Source organism: Sminthopsis crassicaudata, chromosome 2 (genome assembly GCF_048593235.1).
Source record: "Sminthopsis crassicaudata isolate SCR6 chromosome 2, ASM4859323v1, whole genome shotgun sequence".
In the NCBI taxonomy this organism is placed as follows: domain Eukaryota; kingdom Metazoa; phylum Chordata; class Mammalia; order Dasyuromorphia; family Dasyuridae; genus Sminthopsis; species Sminthopsis crassicaudata.
In genome coordinates, this window is record NC_133618.1 from 220,941,764 (window position 1) to 220,968,037 (window position 26,274).

At 35.1% G+C, this 26,274-nt stretch overlaps 1 protein-coding gene across 5 annotated transcripts in view; it reads right to left on the minus strand.

The window, feature by feature from the left end:
- The window catches only part of HPCAL1 (hippocalcin like 1), a 175,292-nt gene that overhangs the window by 148,534 nt on the left and 484 nt on the right, over nt 1-26,274 (minus strand). The gene's annotated exons all lie outside the window — the stretch shown is intronic.

The window sequence follows — 26,274 nt, forward strand, 5'->3', positions numbered from 1 at the left end:
CTGGGCATTTTCATGACCTTCTTTTTGGCAATACTATCACTTGCTAAAATTATTAAAGGAATGAAAAACACAATTTTTGTTTAAAAAAAATAAGCATAGTAACAAAACTATACAATGATCAATTTTGATGGACAGGGCTCTCTTCAACAATGAGATGATTCAAACCAATTCTAATTGTTCAGTGATGAAGAGAGCCATCTTCTCCCAGAGAGAGGTTCGTGGGAGCTGAGTGTGGACCACAAAATAGCATTCTCACTCTTTCTGTTGTTTGTTTGCATTTTGTTTTCTTTCCCAGTTTTTTTTCCTTCTTGATACTGTTCACTTCATATTGCATCAGTTCATATAAGTATTCTCAGATTTTTTTTTCTGAAATTATCCCTTTCAACATTTCTTAGAGAATAATATTTCATTACATTCATATACCATAGCCATTCTCTGAATAGAGCACACTCTTAGTTTCTAGTTTTTTGCCACTACAAAAAAAAAGAACTGCTGAGTTTTTATACATATGGGTCTTTTTCTTTTTCCCTGATCTCTTTCAGGCATAATACTCAGAGTGGTATTATTAAGTCAAAAAGGTAAGCACAGTTTATTGACTTTTAGGGCACAGTTACAAATTACTTTCCAGAATGGTTGGACCAATTCACAGTTCCATTAGCCATGCACTAGGACGTCAGGCTTCTCACAGCTCTTCCAATTGTTATTTTCCTTTTTTATCATCTTTCTTTGCCAATTTGATAAGTATGAAGTGGAAGTTCGGAGTTGATTTAATTTTCTTTTTTTTTTTTCCTAAGTATTAGAAATGGACATTTTTCTTCACATGGCTATTGATAGATTTCTTACTTTGAGAACTACCTGTTTATATCTTGACAATTCATTTTGGGGAATGACTCTACTTCTTACACTTTTGAATCAATTTCATTTGTGTGTGTGTGTGTGTGTGTGTGTGTCTGTATCTTGGATAGCATAAATAAGACACCTCTTTATAGAACTAAAACACATTCTGAATTCTAGTGTGCTATATGATATTTGAAACCTTTTATGTTTTCTTGCCCATTATCACAATGTGAACTCTACTTCCACCAGAAGCATCAACTCAATCACCGGATTCAGGAGATATTCCTAAGATACAAAGCTTCACTCAAGGACTCTATAATTTCTTTAATTCACCTCTCCATTCTCCACTGTGTCCCAAACTTCATACTCTTACAGTATGGGGAGAAGGGGCCTCCCTCACAAGCATATTATCCATCAAAATCCTTTCATAAACAGAAAACTGTTCTGTGATAAACTGTTGAAATTATCATTTGCTAGACATCTGAATATACTAGAAATGACAGAGTGGCACTCTGCCCCTTGCCAGTGAAAATGTTTTGTAAACAGAAGGGAAGAAGGAAAAGGGAGTATCATATATACTATTCTTTTTGTTTTTGTTTTTTTATTTACCCAAGCTCCTGGATCTTTTTCTGTACCTTGTTCTGGAGACTATTTGTGGAATTTAGGTGCTTGAGAGAAATGTTAAAGCTCTTTATTGACCAAGTCAAATAAAGAGTTCTTTTCTCCTCTTACAAACTAATAATTTATCATAACATTCTTTCCTTTTGAAGAATGATCCTGGATTAAGGTTCAAGAAAGCTTTTGAAGAGAATTATCTATTGTAGACAATTTGTTGTAGCCACTTCTGTTGAATTTTTAAATCAAAGCTCCAACTTTGCCCAAATCAAAATTAACAAATAGACTAGTATGTTGTACATTTTCAATATGACTTCAAAATGGACACATAAGCAGAAAAAGCATAATTTTAGTGGACCAAGTAACTATAATTATTTATTAAGTACCTCCCTCTCAAAACTGTGCCATCTAGTTTCATTTTTTCACTTTACAAATGAGGAAAAATAGGTACAACAAGGTTAAATGGTTTGTCCAAGGTCACACTTTTTTTTTGTCCTTAGGTAATGAGTACCCTGCTCTAGTCTCCCATTTCTTTCTGAAAGATAATTTTTCAAAAAGTAGGTTTAGTCATTAGGTTGCCCTACCCTTCTTCAACTACTTCTATGGGAAACTTTTCATTTAGTTTAATCCAATTTTAATCTATACAATCACAATAACATCATGTTACTATTTCATTATAGATGGACATTCATGAGAGCAACCAATCAATAAACATTTATTAAGCACCTACTACATGCCAGGCACTGTGCTAAGGACTAAGCTACAAAAAGAAGCAAAAGACAATGTCTGCCCTCAAGGAGTTTACAATCCAATGCTGGATAGAACATGCAAATAGATATATACCAAACAAGCTACTATTCCAGAGAACTCAAAGTTGTTATTTAGTTTTTAATGAACAAAGAAAAAGGTCATCCAACTAAAGATTCTGTCTAGCTTTCATTTTCTATTCTCAATTGGTAAAATGTCATCCTTGCATAGAAAGTTTCTGTCACCAGCAGCTAATAATGGTCTTCCTGACATGTTTTTGTTTTGACACAAAAGGTGTACATCCCAAACACAACTACACTAAACTCTTGACTTACCCAATAAACTAGCCACTAAACATAGCCCCTGCTCTTAGCCTCACCCCTTTCTTCCCCTTCAACAGTGTATCAGAATAGAGAGCCCTGAAGTGATAGCCAGAAGATCCAAAGTTCTAACCTCAGCTCTGTCTCACACTAACTGGCTAAATCAGGTCATCTCTGGCTCTCCATTTAATGTGCTCTCCATTTAATGTGTACCAGATTAGATGTTCTCCAGGTTCTCTTCTAGCACCATGGTACATGTGGTTTCTGTTCCAGCCTAGACCTGGAGATGTAAGACCAGCTCATTGTACTTGATTAACCTCTATAATATGTCATTTACTTTGCTTCAATCTGTCTCTGTTTCTAAGACTGAATGTCAGCAGCATCACAGCTATATAAACAACATTTACATACATTTATATAAACATTATATAATCATGTTACAGATAAATTTTTAAATGACCTAATTCTACTAGCATAACACATTACTTGCTTTTTTTTTGGAGGGGGATGTAAATCTCTGGTAATAGACCTCCTAGTTTTACTATGAATTTCTTATTTGATATTAGTCAAATTCCTTCCCATTCTCTGGGTCTTAGTCTTCCTGTCTAAGATAATCAATGACTATAAGTTGAACTGGATGTATTTTTTCCTTAACTCTTTCCGCCCCTCCCCCCTCACACATTTTAAATAACTTTTACTTTCCCCTAATACATGCAAAGATAGTTTTAAACATTCACCTTTCTAAAATTTTATATCTAACTTTTTCTCCCTCCTTCCCCTCATCCTTTCTCATAGACGGAAAGCAATCCAATATTAGTTAACCTTGTGTAATTCTTCTAAACATATTTCCACATTTGTCATGCTGCACAAGAAAAATCAGATCAAAAGGTAAAAGAAAGAAAAAGACAACAACAAAAATAAAATAAGGTGAAAATACTATGCTCTTATCCATATTCAGTTACCATATTTCTCTCTCTGAATGAGGAGGGCTATTTCCATTACAAGTTTATTATATTCCTTAACTCTTACTAAATTATAATTTACTTTCAAGCAAAGATGGAGACTTTCCTAAACTTTGTATCTCTATCATCCTCTAGGAGAATTTACTGAGACAGAGATATATCATGTTGTATTGTATTCAGCACTGCTACAATATTACTATCCCATGCACCAAGAAGTTCCAGTAAATTGTAATATGGACACTATTGATAAGAGACAATAAAAATGATAGCTAAAATCAGCACTTGAAGGTTTGCAAAGTGCTTTTTCAACACTTTCATTTGATTCTCACAAGAGGGTATCCTTATGACCAATTTGTTCTTGTTCAGTCATTTCAGTCACATCCAACTCTTTGTGACCCCATTTAGTGTTTTCTTGGCAAAGATACTAGAGTGTTTTGCCATTTCCTTCTCCAGGTCATTTTACAGATGAGGAAACTGAGGTAAACTGGGTTAAGTGACCTGCCCAAGGGGGCATAACTTGTAAATGTCTGAACTAAGATCATCCAAAGTCCAGGCCTAGCAACAAGTAGCTGTCCCATGACCAATTTACAAATGAATAAACAAAGATATGTCCATAGTCATATAGCTAGCAGATCAGAGTCTGGAGCATAGGACCTACTATCTTCCAGGCACTGTGCTAATAAAAGCTTTATAAATATCCCATTTGATCTTCACAACAACCTTGAGAGACAAGTGGTTGGTTACTAGCTTTCATTCTCAGACAGGACCAAAATAACACAATTATATTAGAATCAAAGTACAGTATGTCCAAGGCTATGCAAGGGTCAATGTTGAAAAATTATCTATCCATATGTTTTGAAAAGAAAAAGCTTTAATTAAAAAAAAAAAGAATACAAGTCACCCCTCGATTGATAAATGGTCAGATGATATGGATAATTTCCAGATGAAGAGAACAAAAGCCATTTCTATTCACATTAAAAAAATGCTCCAAATCACTACTGATTAGAGAAATTAAAACCAAAACAACTCTGAGGTTCCATTTCATATATTCCTATATATTGTCATATATTGACAAAGACAGGGAAAAAATAACAAAAAAGTTTGGAGGGGATGTGGGAAAACTGGGACACTAATGCATTGTTGGTGGAGTTGTGGACTGATCCAACTATTCCAGAAAACAATTTGGAACTATGCCCGCCCAAAGGTGTGCATATTATTTGATACAGCTAAGTCTATATCTCAAAGAATCCTAAAAGAGTGAAAAGGATCCACATGTGCAAAGAATTTTGCTGCAGCTCTTATGGTAGCAAGGAATTGGAAATTGAATGGATGTCCATCAATTTTGGAATGGCTAAATATTTTATGATATAATATTCCATTCCATTCATATATTATATAAGAAATGATGAACAGACTGATTTTAGAAAATATTTACATGAACTACTGTTGAATACAATGTCCATTACCAAGAGATTATGGTACATAGTAAAATCAAGATTATGTGAGGATCGATGATACATTTAGCTCTTCTCAGCAATGTAGTGACAAGATGATACAAATAGATTTTGGATGGAAATTGCCATTTGTAACCAGAGAACTATGGAAACTGAATGCATATCAAAGTATGCTTCCTTTTTTATATGCTTTTTGTTTTTTCTGATTTTTCTTTAACAACATGACTAATATGGAAATATGTTCAAAATAATTGTAAATGTATAACCTTATCACAGTGCTTGCTCTCTTGGAAAGGAGAGAGATAATGGGGGTGGATTTGGAACAAAAATGAATGCTAAAAGCTATCATTACATGTATTTGGAAAAATGAAATACTATTTAGGAAAAAAAAAACAGAATTTACTGAAAATGTTATCCAAAACAACAACAACAACAACAAAGTGTAATGTGTTCCACAGTAACTGATCAGACCAAAATGAGCTTGGAAGGGCAAAAATAGTCTATACGAATATTTGGAGTGGAGATGTCCCTGAATTTGCACATCCAACATTTCTTTTGAACTACTGCAATTCTGCTTTCCTCATAGAGTACAGCATCTTCTGTTTCAGGCATGCCATAGACAAGGTCTTCCATGTCTCACAACCAATTCCAAAGTTCTTCAAAGAGATCTTTGATGCTGTCCTTGCATCACTTCCTCTGACTTCCTTGAGTGTTTGCCTTGTGTGAATTCTCAATAAAAGTCTTTTAAGTAAATATATATTTGGCGTTTAAAGAATGTGGCCAATCTACACCCAAAGAGATCTAGGGGAACTGAGTGTGGATCACAATACAGCATTTTCATTTCTTTTGTTGTTGTTTGCTTGAATTTTATTTTTTCTCTTTTTTTTCCTTTTTGATCTGATTTCTTATGCAGCAAAATAATTATATAAATATGTATGCCTATGTTGGATTCACATATATTTTTTACCACGTTTAACATATATTGGATTACTTGTCATCTAGGGGATGGGAGTGAAAAGGGGGGGAGAAATTGGAACACAAGATTTTGCAAGCATCAATGGTGAAAAATTATCCTCACATATGTTTTGAAAATAAAAAACTTCAATTAAAAAAAAGAAAGAAAAAAGAATGTGACCAGCCCATTTTCTGCAATAGAGTTTGAATACTAGACAGTTCAGCTTCAGAAATGACCTCAGTCTCTGGCACCTTCTTTTGCCAGGGATCTTCAGAATCTTCCTAACCATTCAAATGGAGGCAATTCTATTTCCTGGCCTGGCATCAGTTTCACAGGTACAATGAAGTCAGTACAATAGCTCTGTAGATCTGTTCAGGAGGCAGTTTAAAATCTCTTCTTTCCCAGACTTTCCTTCAGAGCCTCCCAAACACTAAGCTCACTTTGGCATCAACCTCATCATCTAGGTATACTTCCCTAGAAAGTATATTTTCAAAGTAAGTGAACTTTTCCATAGCATTCAATTTGCTATAACCAATTGTTCCACATAAGGACCATATGGTGCTGGCTGATGGAGAACTTCTATTTTCTTGGTGTTGATTGTTAGGCCAAAGTTAGCACAGGAAATAGGGTTTTACTATAAGAAATGACAAATAGGATGTTTCTAGAAAAACCTAGGAAGACTTACATGAACTGACAAAGAGAAGTGAGCATAACTAGGACATAGTAACAATAATACTGTGTAATGATCTTATTTACTCTCAGCAATACAATAACCCAAGACTATTCTGAAGGACTTATTATGAAAAAAAGCTATCTACCTCCAGAGAAAGAAGTAATGGAGTTTAAATGCAGATCCAAACAACTTTTTTTTCCCCCCACTTTATTTGCCTTGCTTTTTCTTGCAATACAGCTAATAATGGAAATGTTTCACATGATTTCACATCTATAATTGATATCACATTTCTTCCCTTCTTAATGGGTGAGGAAAGGGCAGGAGGAAAGTAGAGAATTTGGAACTTAAAATATTTTTTAAATGAATGTTAAAAAATAAATAATATAGTTGAAGAAAAAAAGAGAAATTTTACCTGAATACATCCCCTCTTCCTCTCCCTACCCCCTCCAAAGTAAGTGATTTCTTCTTAAATAATTCATAGCATTTTAACTAGACTTCCCCTTTATACTAATTTTTACAGTTATTTTGTTTCCCCCTCATTTACACAAATCCATACATGCACAAATGTATGTATGCAGGTGCATCATGCACATGCTTTCTTTCCCATTAGAATACTAGTTCTTTGAGGCCAGGGACTGTTTTGCTTTTCTTTGTATCCCTAGACCTTGTCACAATTTTTGGTACCTAATAAGTACTTAATAAATATTTGTTGACTTGGATAGCTTGGCTCTCCTCTATGTCACAGCTTACACTGCTAAACAGGACACTCTCTGCCCCGTGCCTCCCCACCCCCTTTTCTCCTTATTCCTTCCACATAAGCAAATGAAACACAATAAATATTTGATGTTCATTGGTTTAGAGCAGGAAGGGGAGTGAGATATCATTTACTAAAACCCCCTAACTTAACAGATGAAAAAAGTGAGGCCCCCAAAGGTGGGGTGATTTGCCTAAGATCACAAGGGTAAGTGGCAAAGCAGGAATTCAAATATAGGTCCCCTACAAGAATTTCAGATTTGAAAGGAGCCTAACAAATATTTCCCCCAGGGGAAAATAAAACCTAAAGAAGACCAATTAGCTACCCTTTCTGGGTTGTGCAGCTAGGTAAGGGCAGAGCATCTAGGGAGGGGTAGAGTTAGGGCCAAAGTCTTCTAGATCCAGGATTAAATCCTCTTTCTATTGCTCCAAATAAAAGAACCTCTCCTACACACACACAACCTCTCTCTCTCTTTTTCCTTTCTCTTCTGGACCATTGATTTCAGAAACTCCCAGTAACAGAAATTCTTTTTATAAATACAAAGTAGGAAATACTCTGTACAAGATAACTGTATAAATATGTATACAAATATCGCATTTAACATATACTTTAACATATTTAACATGTATTGGTCTACCTGCCATTTAGGGAAGGGGGTGGAGGGAAGGAGAGGAAAAGTTAGAACAGAAGGTTTTGCAAGGATCAATGCTGAAAAATTACCCACGTATATGTATTGTAAATAAAAAGCTATTAAAAAACAAACAAACAAACAAAAAAAAACCCTAGTAGATACAGGGCCATAGACTCTTGGTCAGGTAACAGTTCTTATAGTTAGGACAGTAAATGTAAAAAACTTAGAAGCCTGGGATTTTATTGTCTATGCTTTAATAAAGGCCACGTTACATATTAAAAAAAATACTCTATAATAATTGAATTACCAGGGACACTGAGAGGTTTAAGTGACTTGCCTAGCTTTCTCTTTTATTTCCTATTTATACTGTATCTAGTTTGTTAATATATTTGCGTTTGCCTCTCATTGCCCTCTTAGCTTGTAACCTCCCTGTGCCTCCTTTCACCTCTTTCTCCATCTCCAATGTCTGGCATATAGTAGGTACTTAATAAATGTTGACTGACTGACAAGACAACATATAAGAGAAGCAAAAACTGAAGCCATATTCCAAGATAGGCTTTTTATTTACTAGGACCTGATGAAGATCTGGGAAGCTCCCAATTCTACTATTTCTCTCTACCAAAGAATATCAGTAGTCAAAAACATTTCCAAAGACCAGATACATTCATATTTCAACAAGCATTTATTAAGATTCATACATATTTAACTTTCACCCACTGCTTCTAGCTCTGCTATTTGGGGCTTAGTAAAAAAAAGTCTAATCCCATTTCCACAGGACAGCCTTTCATATACTTGAAGACAGCTGGCCTGTTTCCCCTACGGCTTCTCTCAAGGTTAAAGTTCCTTACACGAAGAATGGATTAGCAAGGTCTTTTATATATAAGATAATGAAATAATATCTATATGTGACTACTAATTTGGAACTGGTAGGTAAAGTTTACCGTTAAAAGGATTTATGAAAGAAGTTTGCTAAGCAAATTAATAGTGTAAACAAGATTAGAGACTAAAGTGTATTTAAGAGTCAGGCTTCAATGGCACATTTGCATACAATCAATTCATGTGTTAATTCCAAAAGAACCATAGCTGGTCTTTTTTCAGTCAGGACCTTTAGAAACAAAAAGAGGTTAATTATTAAACTACGGGTTCAGATACTGGAAAATAAAATATACAATAATATGGCCAGACTGCCAAAGACCTGAAAGGAAGATACAAAACAAATGCAATTTTGTTGCTTGTTTTGCAACTGTTAATTTGACTTGACTCAAAGTCACACAATATAACCAGAAGAATCTGGCTATGAAAAATATGAGATTATATGCAAAAAATGTTTCTGGCAACCCTTTTTGTAGTGGCAACAAACTGGAAATTGAATGGACACCCATCAGTTGGAGAATGGCCCAACAAGTTGTGATGTATGAATGTTAGGGAATATTATTGTTCTATAAGAAACAATCAGCGGAATGATTTCACAGAGGTCTGGGGAGATTTACATGAACTGATGCTAAACGAAGTGAGCTGAACCAGGAGATCATAATACATGGCAACAACAAGATTATACAAAGATCAATTCCATGGACTTTACTCTTTTCAATAATGAGATGATTCAGTCTAGTTCCAAGGGTCTTGTGGTAAAGAAAACCATCTGCACCGAGAGAGAACTGTGGGAACTGAGTGTGGATCTCATCACAGTATTTTTACTCTTTATGTTGTTGTTTGCTTGCATTTTGTTTTCTTTCTCATTTTTTTCCTTTGTGATCAAATTTTTGTGTGTGTGTGTGCAGCATGATAACGGTAGAAATATGTATAGAAGAAATGAAGCTATTTAACATATGTTGGATTACTTGCCAGCTAGGGAAGGAGGTGGGGAAAGGGAGGGGAAAAAATTGGAACACAAGTCTTTGCAAAGGTGAATGCTAACAAATTATCTATGTATATATTTTTTGGGTTTTTTCTATGTGTGTTTTGAAAATAGAAAGCTTCAATAATTTTTAAAAAAAATATGAGATGTTGATTCAAGTATTAAAAGAATTGAGCAATTTTTCAAAGGAAATCTGCCCATTCTCATACTCCAGTTCAACTTAGGATCTAACTCATTATCCACTGGCAGCATCTGAATGAGATAAATGTTCTCTTAATAGTTCAGCAGCTAGAGGGCACAGTCGATAGAATGCCAGATTTGGAATCAAGAAGGCTTTTCTTCCTGGGTTCAAATCTAGCCTCAGATATTACTTACTTGCTGGGTATGACTTTGGGCAAATCATTAAACCCTGTTTGCCTTAGTTTTATCATTGCTAAAATGAGATGGAGAGGGAAATGGCAAACCACTTCAGTATCTTTGCCATAAGAACTTCAAATAGGGTCACCAAGAGTCGAACATGACTCAAAAACAGTTGAACAAACTTAGAAGGTTATCCACCCAACACTTCACACTGGGTATTCTTCATCTACTTGGTTTTCCCTGTTTTGTATGTTTAGATCAAATTTTTTTTTGAGTGAATACAGAACTTATATATAACTTGTTTTAAGAAATGTTGATAACATCACTTCAATGTAATTTGTTTCCTTTGCAATCCAATCATTTTATTTTGTATGTTCTAAAATATCATTGAGATGAGCAAAGGGGTCCTTGATATAAAAAAGCTTCAGAACTTCATGTTCTAGAAATCTTCTAGCCCCATGAAAATAACACTGAACTAAATAAGAGACAGAAAGCTTGATTTCTAGTCCCAGTTCTCCCTTTTGGTAGCAGTGTGGCTGAGCTTTTTAAAGTTTATCATATCATCATTATTTATCATCTTAGGTGCTTCAATGTTCAGGGATTAGGAAAATTCAGCACACTGGCATCCCCAAAGAGGAACATCTGGAATACCTGAATTTTTTAAATTTGTTCAGTTCTTTCTTGTTAATGGCAAAACATCTGGTGTTAAGATTTTTATTATTAAATGCTCATTTGACTGTTTTTGCTTAATGTCAGGTTTATTATATAAATACAGTGTCTTGCTGATAGTAATTTAATAAATGCTTGTTGATTTGAATAGTAATTTTTAAATTAAATTGTAGCTTAGATATATTGGCAAATATATCTAAACTACTGGATTGCCATTGTCCAGATTTAAAAAAAAAAAAAAAAGGGGGGGGGAGATTGGTTCAAATAGCAATTTAGAACCATTAAAAGAATTTTAACAATTTCTTAAAGGCAATCCTGCCATTCTGCTCTAGTTCAACTCAGGACCTAACTAACTATATCCATTGATAGCATCTGAGGGAGATATATGCTATCTTACTCAAAAAAGATTGTGACAGCTGAATGGCAGAAGGGATAGAGTGCTAGGTTGAGAATCAGGCAGTTATTTACTCCCCTTAGTTAACAAACACCAGGGTTCTCAAAGGCATCTTGCTCAATTCAAGAGAAGTAATTGCCTCCTTCATACAAAGCACTGTGCTAAGCTGAGGAAGATATAAAATTGAAGTAAGATAGGGCCCCTTCCCAAATGTACTTACTAGAATGATAAGGAATCTGGAAACTGATTCCTCTATCATTATGAATAATAGAAACAACTCACATTTCTATGGTAAATTAAGGATATAAAGTGCACTAATACTTTGTTAGATAAGAGGTAAAAATAACAAATCATTTATAAGCTAGTAAGTGCCCACAGCATCATAGTTTCATAGATCTAGATTTGGAAGGGAATTCAGAGGCCTTCTGGTCCAACCCCCTCATTTATAAGATAAAGTCCAGGGAGATGAAGAAATTTGCTCATGGTTAACCTAGATAGTAAACATTAATACTGGGAGAATCACATAGCCAGAAAGCAGCAGAGCCTGCGTTGAATCTGTTCTACTGGTACAAAATCCAGTGTTCTTTCTATTCTTATACCAGACTACCTCTTGAGTGAAGAGACACTACTTAAATAATGTAGCTAAAACATGTCAGTCATCAACTAGCCAAGTTATATAGATTGCTCAATTACTTTCTTTGTTTCCTCCTTTGGATTTAGCTCTATACTTCTATTAAGAAAACCTTTACCTATGTCTCCTAAATGCCACCTTAATGATACCACTACATGAATGTCGATCATTTATGAGGTTCATTTGTAGGTCAATTTAACAACAAACTTTCTTTGAATTCTGGTCTGAATAAATACATCACTCCTCTATTTGATTTCATAGAAAAAGAGTGAATTAGTGCTCATGAGTCCCTAGAGAAGATAATACTGTAAAATTTAATAATTTGCATATTATATAATATTTGTATAATAACTTATGTGAGTCTTGAAGGTAAGAAGCACCTTATATCCATTATTTCATTTCATTTTCACAATAATACTGTGAGATAATAAAAGTATCATAATCTCTATTTTATTTTATTTTTTAAGGAAACTGAGACTCAGAAAGTCTATTGATTTGCTCAGGATCACACAACCAATAGAAAGCAAATACAGCACACTAACTCTTGCTCTCTGACATTAAAACCAGTACAGAGCAGAGTTTCTTTTTTTTTTTTTTTCCTGAGGCTGGGGTTAAGTGACTTGCCCAGGGTCACACAGCTAGGAAGTGTTAAGTGTCTGAGACCAAATTTGAACTCGGGTCCTCCTGAATTCAAGGCTGGTGCTCTATCCACTGCGCCACCTAGCTGCCCCAGAGCAGAGTTTCTTAATCTGGGATCTATAAACTTGTTTTTTAAAATGTTAATAATAGTATTTCAATGTAATGTGTTTCCTTTGCAATCCAATCATTTCATTTTATATGTTCTAAAATATCATTGAGAATGGGCCAGGGGGGGCCTTGATACCAAAAAAGCTTCAGAATCCATATTCTAGAAATCTTCTAGATTCTTGGAAATAACACTGAACTAAATAAGAGTCGGAAAGCTTGATTTCTAGTCCCAGTTCTTCCTTTCAGTAGCTATGTGACTGAGCAAATTATTTATCATCTCAGCTTGTTTTCTTATCTGGAATATGGAAGCAAAACTACCTACCCAGCCTATGTCTGTTTGCAGATCAAATGAGAAAAACATACAGTAAAAGTATAGGAAAAGTTTTTCTGACCCTGCCTCTTCTCTAGCCTATGGCAGAATGTGAAATCAGGAGAGAATAAACCTCCCACCCACCCCCAAAACAAAACAAAACAAAACAAAACAAAAAAAAACCCAGCAAGAGAAAAACTGAAAAGAAACAAATGCTTGAAAGAAGTTTTGAAATCAAGGAATGAATAAGAAAACCAGGAGTAACCATGTACATTCCAAAAGTGGTTGAATATGTACAAAGAATTTCCATCAGTGCATTTCCCAAGAAGGACATAAAATAAGTATTATTATTCCTAATTAACAGATTAAGAAACTGAGATTCAAAAAAGTTTAATAACTTGTCCTGACTTAACTAGTTTAAGGGAAAGTTTTAATTTTAATCAAACTGTCTCTTGACAAAGATGAGCTTCAACAATATGGGGAAAAGCAAAAACAAAACATCAATTGATAGAAGTAATCATACTGAAAGAAATCAACTGAATCAAGACTAAAATAGCTCAGAAACAATGCAAGAATTTCCTTAAGATAAAGTAAAATTGGTATTTTCCATACTAAATGAATTAAGATGTAATCAAATGAGAAAAAAGTCAAAAAGAAAAAGAGGTATCAGAGTGAAACTAAGGAATCTTGGGATAAGATAAGTTGAATTGGTTAGAAATACACATGAAGACTATTGACAACTAGATTCTGTGAAAAGAATTGGCAAAAAACAATGGGAGGAAAAACATAAAACTGGAAAATGGATTTGGAAAAATGTAGACAAAACTAAAGGATGGGTGTATTGTGAATTTTAAACATTCAATCTCATCTAGTTCAAACTATTTGAAAGATAACAAAATGCAGGCAAAATGGCTTAAGATAATTGCTCAAGGTCAAATTATATCTTTCTAATAGAATGTGGGTACCGATCTTTTTACTAGGGTCCACAATGATCTTTTAACCATCCTGATTATTTTTTAAAAATTAAAGCTTCTATTTTTGCTACAATTTTCTCTTTAGATACTCTACTCCTACCCTCCCTTTCTCCCACCCCCCCCAAAAAGGCCTAGAACAGTACAACCAACAAAGAACTCAGAAAAGAAATAAGCACAAAAAGGACTGTGTCTAGTCTTCCTATACTTTCCATCCTAAAGCTTACATTACAATGTCCCATATTGTTGTCATATTTACATCAATTGGTTTCCTATTAAACAATTAGGAAATCTTTAATAAACCATATTGAGGAGGGTGACTGGGGAATTCTTTGGCAAGGGCAGAGAACAAAGACTGAAAGTCTCAGGGGTCATTTGTTTCTGTCTGTAGATAGATGGTTAACTCTGAATTAGACAACCTGGAAGGAGACAGCAGGGTTTGTGAGGTGGAGGCTTCAATTGAAGCAAGAAGACCTGGTTTTATTTCCAGGCTCTTCTGCCTCCTACCCTTGTGAGTTTGGGAAAGTCAGAATCACCCTCTCCAGATCTTAGTGACTTCATCTATAAAAGTAAATAGAAAGATGAATGAATAAATGAGTAAATAAATAAATAAATAGGTGGATTAATGAATAAATAAGTAAATGAATGAATGAACAAATAAATGGGGGAAACTCTTGATCGTTATTGAAGTGAACCCAGAAGTAAGGTGAAGGAGAAAGAATCTAGAATTAGAGAATTAGCATTCAAAACATGGCTCTGATACTTACTATCTCAGTGACTGTGGTGGAGAGGCTTAATCTTTTTCTCATCTTCATTTTCTTCATATGTAAAATGAGGATATTTGGAGTAGATGGCTTCTAAAGTCTCTTCTAGCTCTAAATCTATCAATCTATAAAAATGATTACAGCAGTCTAGATTATGAGGAAACTAGGGAATAAACAAACAAAAATCTATCTCTTTATCGTCACTATTTGTTTAACAATATGGTAATGCTGCAAGTTTAGATACCAGAATCTACAAAAAACTGAAGCATTGGGTAATTAATGAAAATAATGGAGAAATACTTATTAGTCACTAAAACTAAGCTACCAATATAGAATTGCACAAGACAAATGTCATAGAAAGATATCATCAGAGAAATGTGTGACTAGAAAAAAAGAACAAGGGATAACTGATGCAGCCTACATGTTCCTAATAATATCTGGAGCAGGGTTTCTTAATGTGGGGTTCATTGATAAAAAATTTTTCAAGGGGTCTGTGAAATAGAATAAGAAAAAAAGATTTATAGGGGTCATCAAAATCATCTGGTAATGGCTAAGAAATAGAGTAGTTGATCAGTGGAATAAGATAGGTCCACAAGACACAATAGTCAATGACTTTAGTAATTTAGTGTTTGATAAATCCAAAACCTTCCAGCTCACTATTTGACAAAATTGCTTGGAAAACTGGAAAATATCATGGCAAAAGCTAGGCACTGACCAACACCTAACATCCTATACCAAGATAAGGTCAAAATGGGTTCATGATTTAGACATAAAGGGTGATATTATAAGCAAATTAGAAGAGGAGATTGTCTACCTCTCAAAACTGCAAAGAAGGAAGGAATTTTATGGCCAAAGAAGAACTAGAGAACAAAATAGATCATTTTGATTATATCAAATTAAAAAGGTTTTGTACAAACAAAACAAAATTTTGTAGCCAAAATTCGAAGGGAAGCATTAAACAGGGGAAAAAATGCACACCCAAGGTTTCTGATAAAGGCCTCATTTCTAAAATATATAGAGAACTGACTCAAATTTATAAGAATACAAGCCATTTTCCAACTGATAAAATCAAAAGATATAAGCTGACAATTTTCAGGTGAAGAAATTAAAACTATTTCTAGTCATATAAAAATGCTCTAAATCACTATTGATTAGAGTAATGCAAATTAAGACAACTCTGAGGTAGCCCTTCATACCTTTTAGATTGGCTAAGATGATACAAAAAGATAATGATAACTTGGAGGGCATGTGGTCACACTAAAACACTAATACATTGTTGGTGAACTTGTGAACATTTTGGAGAGCAATTTGGAACTATGCCCCAAAAGCTATTCAAATTTTGATCCAGCAGCTATCTCTAATGTGTCTGTATCCCAAAGAGATCATAAAAAAAGGAAAAGGACCCATATATGCAAAAATGTTTATAGTTATTACAAATATATTCCTTCAAATACAAATATATTACTTCATATATTGACTAATTGACTCATGCTGGAAAAGTGTGAGCCTCTCTCAGCTTCAGTTTTCTCATCTACAAAATGGAAAACACTTGTAAAACTAAAAATCCTTTTTTAGATAGACATTTAGATAGATGAATGGATGAATACTAAATATTTTTGTTATTATCACAGCCATGAGAGCAGAGATCCATCAAAATCAAAATGAGGAAGCTGGGCTAGATGATCTCTAAGATCCTTTTGACTCTAGATCCCATGGAAACATTAGGTTTGAATCCCAATTTGTAATTTAATGCCTGTGTGACCACAAATATATAATTTTCCTTCTCAGAACTTTAAAGTTGGAATAATACTTGTACTATATATCTCACAAGATCATTGTGCCAAAATTTTAAACCCTATGTTGTTCAGTCATTTTAGTCATGCCCAACTCTTGATGACCCCATTTGGGATTTTTTTGGCAAAGATATTGTAGTGTTTGTCATTTCCTTCTCCAGCTCATTTTACAGATGAGAAACTGAGATAAACAAGGTTAAGTGACTTGTTCAGGGTCCCACAGCTAGTAAGTGTCTGAGGCTGGATTTGAACTCAGAAAAATGAATCTTCCTGACTACATGCCATCTACATGCCTTTATAAGCCCTAAAGAACTGCAAAAAACATGAGCTATTTTAACATTATCTACCAAGACAGCAAAAGTGCCATGCAATCATCATGGATATGACTTACAATCATAGGATTTAGAGCTAAAAGAGACCGCAGAGATCCAGACCACCCCTTTCCAATTACAATTGAAGAAATTGAGACCCAGGGAAAGAAAGTGACTCATCCTTCAATAAGCCTTCACTACATAAAATACCTTAAAATGCCCCAGCAAATGCTATACTAAATTTCCTACAGAAATGGATCATAAAATCATAATGAAGAAAGGACCTAAAATTGGAAAACGAAGGACTTGAGCACCATTAAAATGATCAATTCTTATCCTGGAAACTGCAGTCTTATGCACAGAAAGGAAAGCAAAGGCCCTGAGTGCTCATAGAGGAAGGAGAACTATGGGCCTGTCATTTCTAACCCTAATCCTAAAATACCTCCCAATTGACTATAATCTTAATTCTATGTAGGATTAATAATTTTGAAAGTAGCCCTGAGAGTAACTTTAGCCAAAGAGTCTATGTTTATAACAATTTCAATAAATGCTCTCCATTCACCAAAATGAAGGAAATCAAGATTCCATAACAATGAGCACTGTTCAATTCCTGATGATGAATTACAATGAGACCTATTTGAATATTCATTCCATTTCCATACCTAAATTTGGAATTATCACTTTTCTATGTCTCTTTGAGAGATTCTAAGGATAAAAGTACAGAGATACTCACAGATGTAGTCTGAGGTTCCTATATTACAAAATGGCAGCTTTCCAAAGTGCAAAATGAAAGCTGTCTCTGGGATACTCTTTTGGCTTTCTGCAAGTTTCTGTCATTAGGTTTTGATACATAATGATTTTACTTCAAAGTCTGATTCAGAGTACAGTAAATTTGAATGCTAAAAGAAATTGAAGAGGCCTCTCTAAGTCAACCAATAGCTAAGTGACCTTAGACAAGTCACTTCACTGAGGTACTTCAGTTTTCTCATCTATATAACTGTTTATATTTTTTCTTGAAAGACAAAATAGACACAAAATAATTGATCAATGATGGACAGAATCAGCTACACCTGGGGAAGAAACACTGGGAAATGAGTGTAAACTGTTAGCATTTTTTTGTTTTTCTCCCCAGGTTATTTTTACCTTCCGAATCCAATTCTTCATTTGCAACAACAACAACAACAAAATTCGGTTCTGCATATATATATATATTGTACCTAGGATATACTATAACATATTTAATATGTATGGGAATGCCTGCCATCTAGGGGAGGGAGTGGAGGGAAGGAAGGGAAAATTCAGAACCGAAGGGAGTACGAGGGATAAGTTAAAAAATTACCTATGCATATGTACTGTCAAAAAATGTTATAATTATAAAATTAATTTTTAAAAAATTAGAATTGGTAAAAAAGGGGGGAAAAATTTGAAAATTTACTGAAAAAAAGAATTCCTAAAGAGAGAGAGAGAGAGAGAGAGAGAGAGAGAGAGAGAGAGAGAGAGAGAGAGACACAAAATGGAAAAGAAAATACAAAAAGTCACTTAAAAAATTCTTAAAACCTAGATATGGGCAAGTGGAAGCTAATACTTTTTTTTTTTTTTTTTAAACAACATCAAGAATAAGACAAAACCAAAAGAAAATGCAAAATATCTGACTGGAAAAACATTTTTTAAGAATTAAATTTTAAGAACTAAAATGAAAAAAAAAATAGACACAAAATGTCATGGATAATTATTACCATTACTATTAACAATATATTTCTCTTGTTTAAAATGACAAAATAACCATTCAAAGTAAGCTATAAAAATGTTATAAACCTTAATTTACACATGAAGAAATTGAGGCACAAAGAAATTAAATGAGTTGCTCATGATCACATAGCTAGCAAGTTTTAGGGCTGGGACTCAGATCTCCTGATTCTAAGTTCAAAAACCTTTTATTTTTAAAACTACATCACAATGTCTCTTGAAAAGAAAAAGACAGTGGGTATTCTTCAAATTGGAGCACCTAGGTAGCACTATGGATGCAACACACAGCCTGGAATCAAATCTGGCCTCAGACACTAGCTATGTGACCCTGAACAAGTCCAATTTGCCTTAGTTTCCTCATCTATAAAAAGAGCTAAAGAAAGAAATGACAAGCTATTCCAGTATCTTTACAAAAAAAAAAAAAAAAAAAGAATCAGATACAAATGAAAGAACTCAACAAAAACAACATCCTTCAAATTGGGAACAGCTGAATAAAGTATGGAATATTAATAAAATACAATATGACTAGAGAGTAAGAAATGACAATTGTGAGAAATTTAGAGAATTATTCCAACTCTAAATCTATGATCCCTTGTATTTCTCCAAAATGTTACTCAATACACTGGGGTTACCAGAAAACAAATAATACTGTTGGGGTCATCAAGGATCTTACCTTCTATTTCCTTCTTATTCTCTGGATTTAGATGTGTCTCATATTATATTTATGGAGTCACTTGGATGAAATTAGGTGTCTTTCTTCCATTACTTGCTCCCTTACCCTATAGAGAAAATCTGTTCCTTTCACATCAGAAAATTCTCATTATTCAAATGGCAAGTTTAGTATAGCTTCAAGTCAATAGTACATTTTGACAGGTGGAGTATTTCTTAATGACTACTGAGCACAGGTTGAAGGAGATTTTATAATGTGAGCAGTGCTATAAATCTTTGTAAGCATGTTATCTGGACTGGGGAGTTTCAACTAAGAAATTGCATTTTGGAGGAGAAAATTAAGACCTGTATGTTCTGAGGTAACTTATGAAAGATCCTTCTATCTTCCCTACCTCTATTAAATATTCTGGATATCTCTTCTAGCCAAACCCCTCAACAAAGACCAACATTATCATCATCATCATGGCTAACTTTTATATGGTACTTAAAAGATAACAAAACACTTTACAAATACTGTTTGATTTTATCCCCACAACAATCCTAGAAGGGATTAATAATAATGGCATTTAAATGTAATTTTAAGATTTTTAAAGTATTTTATAAATATTGCATTTTAGCCTAATATCCTGGGATATAAGGCTATTTATCATTTTAGAAATTAGAAAAATAGGGCAAATAAAAGTTAAATAACTTGCCCAGGATTACTTAGCTAGTAAATGTCAGAGGTCAGATTTGAACTCAGATATTTCTGACTCCACCGTTAATTATTCCATCAACTTCATCATCTAGCCACCTAGAGAACAAGAGAGATAGCATTATGGTATAAATAATTAATCATTTTTGTTAGGATTACTAAGTGAGACATTTTAATTACATTAAATTAAAAAAAAGATTTGCACAAACAAAACCAATGTAGCCAAGATTGTAAGTAAAGTAGAAAACTAGGGAAATTATTTTTCCAGCACATTTCTCTGATAAAGACTCTCTCAAATGTATAGAGAACTGAGTCAAATTATAATAATTTTTTCTCCAACTGAAGTTGGTCAAAGGATATGAAAAGGATTTTTCAAACAAAGAAATCAAAGCTATCATATTTTTTAAACTGTTCTAAATCAACCATGACTAAAGAAATGCAAAATAAAATAATTGAAGTACCGCCACACACCTATCAGATTGACTAATATGACCGAAAAGGAAAATCACAGATGTTAGAAGAGATGTAGAAAAACTGGAACATGAATGAACTACTGATGGAGTTGTGAACTCATCAACTATTCTGGAGTACAATGTGGAACTATGCCCAAAAGGCTATAAAACTGTATATCCTTTGATCTAGCAATACCATTATTAAGTCTGTATCCCAAACAGATTAAAAGAAAAAGCCCTATATGCATAAAAATATAGCAGCTCTTTTTGCAACAGCAAAGAATTAGAAACTGAAAAGATACCCATCAATTTGAAGAATGACTGGACAAGTTGTGGTGTATGATTGTGATGGAATACTGTAACGCGATAAGAAAAGATAAGTAGGACAGTTTCAGAAAAACTGGAAAAATTTGTACAAAGTGATGAGAGGTGAAATGAGCAGAACTAGGAGACCACTGTATACAGTAACAACTATTTGATTATGATCAGTTCTAAATGACTTAGCTACTTTCAGCAATACAAGGATCCAAGACAATTCCAAAAGGACTCATGATGAAAAATGCTATCCAATTCCAGCGAATGAACTGATGGAGTATGGACGCAGATAAAAACATAATATTTAAAAAAAATTTGTATCTCTTTTCTTTTACAACATGGTTAATATGAAAATGTTTTATATGACTGCACAAATACAATCTATTTTTATTTTTAATAGTATTTTATACATGCAAAATAGAATGCAATGATAGTTTGTAACCTTAACTTTTGCAAAACCTTGTGTTCCAAATTTTTCTCCCACTCCTTCCCTCCCAAAACAAGTAATCAACATAGATTAAACATGTACAATTCTTCTAAACACATTTCCATATTTGTCATTCTGCACAAGAAAAATCAGATCAAAAAAGAAAAAAAAACATGAGAAAGAAAAAAAAAACAAGCAAACGCCAACACAACAAAAAGATAAAAACACTAAGCTTTAATCCACATTCAATCTCTATTGTTCTCCCTCTGGGTGCAGATGGTACTTTCCATCTGTACACATATAATCTATAGCAAACTGTTTGCCTTCTCAAAGATGGGGCAAGGAAGAAGGGAGAAAAATATGGAACTGAAAAATTTTTAAATGAATATTAAAAATATAATTGTTTACCTGTAATTGGGAACAAAAAAAATAATATTTAAAAAAAGAAATTGGAGTCACTTATTCAGTTTATTATCCTATCATAACTGACTGCCATGTTCAGTTGTGACATGACCCTATTTCAGGTTTTCTTGGCAAAGCTACTGATTTGCCATTCTCTTCTCCAGTTAATTTTATAGATAAGGAAACCAAGGCAAACAAAGTCAAGTGATTTATGCAGGGTTACACAGCTAGAAAGAGCCTAAAATCAAATTTGAACTATCCATTCTATCAATTTCTATCATTCCTATTCTATCCATTGTGCCACCTCTTGTTTCATTACTTTATTATAAACAAATAGAATTAATGATATGATATTAAGGAGCCAAAATTATTTCAACTTTTCATTATATAGAGAGACATATGTGTATGAACCAGTATGTATAGACACACATATATGCATGTTCACACTAGGATAAAGATGGGAGAGAGACAGAAAAAGAAACACACACACTCAAAGAGAGTGAGAGATACAGAGAGAGTTAGAGACAGAGAATGATCAGCCATAAAGACCAAAGTATAAACCTGCCAATCTTTTAATCTCTCTGCCTGGACCAAATACATATTCCAGACCTCAGTGCATTAGTTATCACTGTTTATGTTGTTTTGTTTCTTTCACAATGTTCTCAGAAGCACAAGAAATAACTAAGGACCAAATAGGTGGGAGTATCTTGCCTGAAGTCACATAGGTACAATTAGCAGAGCCATAATTTGAACCCAGGTCCTCCAACACCAAATCCTTTTCATTATACCATGCTGCCAGTCTTCCCCTGTACACAAATCAGAAGTTTAAGAAATGTTTATTACATTAATTTGTGGAAGATCCACAAAGTTATAAATACACACATCTGAATATGTGGCAAACCTAGTAAACGATATAGAGAGTTTTATTCCTAAAAATACAACATGCCCATAGTCATTACATTATAACTTCTAGACAGAAATGGCATCAAACAGTACTGACAAATTATTTTAAAAACATATAACCTCATCAGGTTTATACTTGCAGCTCATGAAATTTAAAGTTTTTTCCACAATTAACTATATACAATTTAGATATACTTCAGAGTGAACGGCTCTAATACAAATAGCATCCCAATCTAAAGGTAACTTAAGCAGCTTAAAGTGTATCTTACCTATTGGAGTGTGGATCTTTCTACAAGGATTCTTCATCATCATTGGTTCATACCTAAGCTCAGTTATCTCACCATAATGATGTCTTCCCAACTTCTTAAATCATTCATAACCTGGCTTGCTGAAAGACATACTGTGAGGAAACAGAGCTGCCTCTTGTAGGAAAGGGAATAAGAGGAAGAAAGGAAAGTGGGTCTTGGACCTAGAATCGCATCATCTAGTTCAAACTAGCCATTTTTCATATGAGGAAAAAGAGGTTTAATGAAAGGAAAGGACTTATTCAAAGTCACAATAATTTATTTATAAGTAATATATTTAAGGTCACATGGATCAATAACAAAGTCACTAGAACCCAGGATTAAGTGCCAATCCAATGATCTTCTGAACTTACTGCAACTAGACTCCTTAGTCATGTTTAGAGACCATCTCTTGCCCACAGGTAAATCTCCAATCCCCCACAAACACCTTCACTTTCACCAAGTGGTCTACAAAGTCACTGATTAAGTATTTCCAGTGACAAGAAAACATCTCCTGATGAAGTTTGCATAAACCAAAAGAAAGATCTGGATCAACAAGTATATTCCATTCACTCAGAGGGCCAAACATAAACCATAAGCCTTTATATTCTAGGCTTTTATATTTCTATTTGAGCACTGAACTCTACTAAAGTGACAGTATTTCAAAAGAACTATACTAAAACCATACTTCTGGAGATCTTGCTGAAAATGAGTGGGGTCCTGGTTAACCTTGTCCTAGAGAGGTTTGATAAATGCTTTACAGGGATTTATCTTGTTCTTTTTCATATAGAGAGCAGACCAGCTCTCAATATATTCTTAGAATGTTCTCACAACAAAGTTGATTTCTTATGTTATAAAGAGAAAAAAAATTGATTCAGACAGGATACTGGTAGAAAGGGGCACTAAGTCACACCACAAGTCAGTGGTGAAGCCAAGAATAGAACACAGCTCCCTGGATTTTCAATCTGGTACATTATCTATTGAAACCACCAACCCTCTCTATAATTACGTGTTCTTTTCCAAGGGAGCCTACAGTTGAATAGAAATGGATCTGGGATCAAAATACTGATTTACTTGAAACAAAAGCCTAGTTTCAAACAAGAAAAAAGCCCTTGGTTTGTCTTCAGTGCTGTGAAAGACAAGCTAATTTTAAAAATTTATTATTATTGAATCTGATTATCTGATTATGGGTTTGAAAAGGAAGATTCACAGATGCAAGCCCAATTTTCTCCAGAAGGATGCAAAATCATTTTAGAAATCAGAAAGAAGTTGAATTCTAGATGTGTCATTGTCACCAAGTTTGCAAGAAAAATCAAGGATTGGGTTCACATTCATCACCTACAGTCTAAAGCTTTTCAGTCCGCTCCAAAGTTAAACTACACAAAGCTAACAGAAGAGATTTTTGTTTTCAGTCTCAAAAGCCACAAAGCATTCCAGCTTCCCTGAAAACATTTACTATGGGGATGCTTATGACTCCGGAATCAAATCTGATACTCCAGCAGAACCAAGCTGTTTGTTGCCAACTTGTTATGGCACAGATGACAAACAGATAATTTTGAAGCTGTCTCAAACATAGATTAGGTCTGTTGTTCCCTGGATCCAATATAATTTATTTGGGTGATTTTTAATATTTTGTTATTAGTCTTGAAATTGCTGGGATGAAAGCAGGGAAAGGGCCAGTGGAAATGGGATTAACAGTTTATCCCAGAAAGCCAGTGAGGTCCCCTGCTAGCATCAGGTGGTAGGAGTTCTCTAGGGAGAGGCACACCTCAAAGCTGAGGAAGATCGTTACCATAGCTTTACTTTCCAGTGACAGTAGGAAACAGTGAAGCAGAGTTGGCAAGCAGGATCCTGTGTGTGTGTGTGTGTGTGTAAGAGAGAGAAAGGAGAGAGCTAATCTTGGTAATGGTTTGAGGCACATACACACTCAGCAGAGTGTAATTTTCTGAGTGGGAGGTTTCAAAACTGAAGATTTAAAACAAATACATAAAGAAATATGAAGATATGAGTGGTGAGGGGGAGTCATATAACCCCCACCACCATCCCTTTGCTGATCAGCTGAGAGACAGACCTGCTTTAGGGATGGAGAGTGGACTAGACAATTCCTAACTAGGGAGATTTTAGTAATGAAAAGTCACCAAGCACAGAAAGAAGGTTGAGATTTTCTCTTCAACAGTTTTGTGCAGGGTAAGGATTCTGATACTGGATGGGAGGAAATGGGAAAGGCATTCAACTGTGACTAAGAACTGGGGCCAAGCTGAATTGAGAGGGGCTCAGGCGGGGCTGAGTCTAGTAACAAGGTTGCGCAATCAGTCCTACTACAGTCCCTCCGATGAGTCTGACATTTCACAAGCCTGGAAGCATTCGCATTTATTGAGCTAGGAGGCTTTTTGAATTATAGCAGTTTGCCCTCGAGGCAGAAGGGAAGTCTCTTTCCCATTTAGCCCCTTAAAAACACACCAGACCTTAGATAGCACGGCTTACCTACTCCAGGGATGGAGATAACTCCAGGAAGAGTCAACGTTGTGACTCCGCCGCTAAGATTTGAGAATCCCAGAGGACCGTTTCTCAGTTTTAAGCCCAGGCTGAAAGTGGACCAGGAGGTAAAAGATTAACCAGGGCTTTAAGTTTCCCAGATCCTGGGCCCTCCCATTAAATTAAAGAAGCTGAAGCTACCAAATAAAAACAAAATGAAAATCCCAGAACCGTAAAGCAAAATAAAATACACTTTAAAAAATGAAAATAATGAATAAAGGTCAGTGAAGTTTAGCTTTGAGATATAACCTTCCAAAGAGGAGCACTGGGGAATGGTAGACTAAGGAAGCAGAAAGACTTGGGGTAAACTCCCTCATCCCCACCCCTAGATGCAGAGAATCAAGCGATCTCCAGCAGGCAGGGATTCGAATGCAAGGTGGCGGTACTACCTCCGGACCCCATGAACTGCAGTCAAGCGTCCCCTCCCCTTTGCCTGAGAATTCAGAATCTAATCGTTCTCCACCTGCCTCGTTCAAATCCTAAGGAAACCAAGAGAGATCCGCGAAAGCCGCCTCCTCCTCAAGGAATTAGGAGCAGCGCCCGAGGACTACGATCCCTTTCACCACCACCACTAAGGAAATTCCCACAAGGCTGAGAGGTTCGGGGAGGGAACCTGCACGCACAAACTCAGCAGCCAAACTGCGCTGCAAGCTCAGATTCCCGGGTCTGCTTCCTCAGGCAAACGGTGACTCGGAGAGGGGTCTGTCTCTGTACTGTGCACAAAGCAATAGGGTCAGGCCAGGCTGCAGGACTCACCCGGAGAGGGGCGTCCAAAAATTCGGTTCCGCAGCATCTATGGGAGCAGAGCCCGGGGGCAGAGAAAGATACTCAACTCATAGGATACGGTGTTAGTAAGGGACATCAGAGATTGTCCGGCCACAAATCCTCACTTTCTGGAGGGGAAACCGAGGACCAGGAAGGAGAAACGACTGGTCCAAGATCACGCGGCGGTGAGTGTGAGAGGAGGAATTCAAACCCAAGACCCCGGACTTTAAATGCAGCTCTCCACAGATAAATACCCTCTCTGCCCTCAGGAAGCTCCCCGCCAAGTCCTGGGCTCAGACACAATTCCCCGCGTCTCGTGCAGAGTG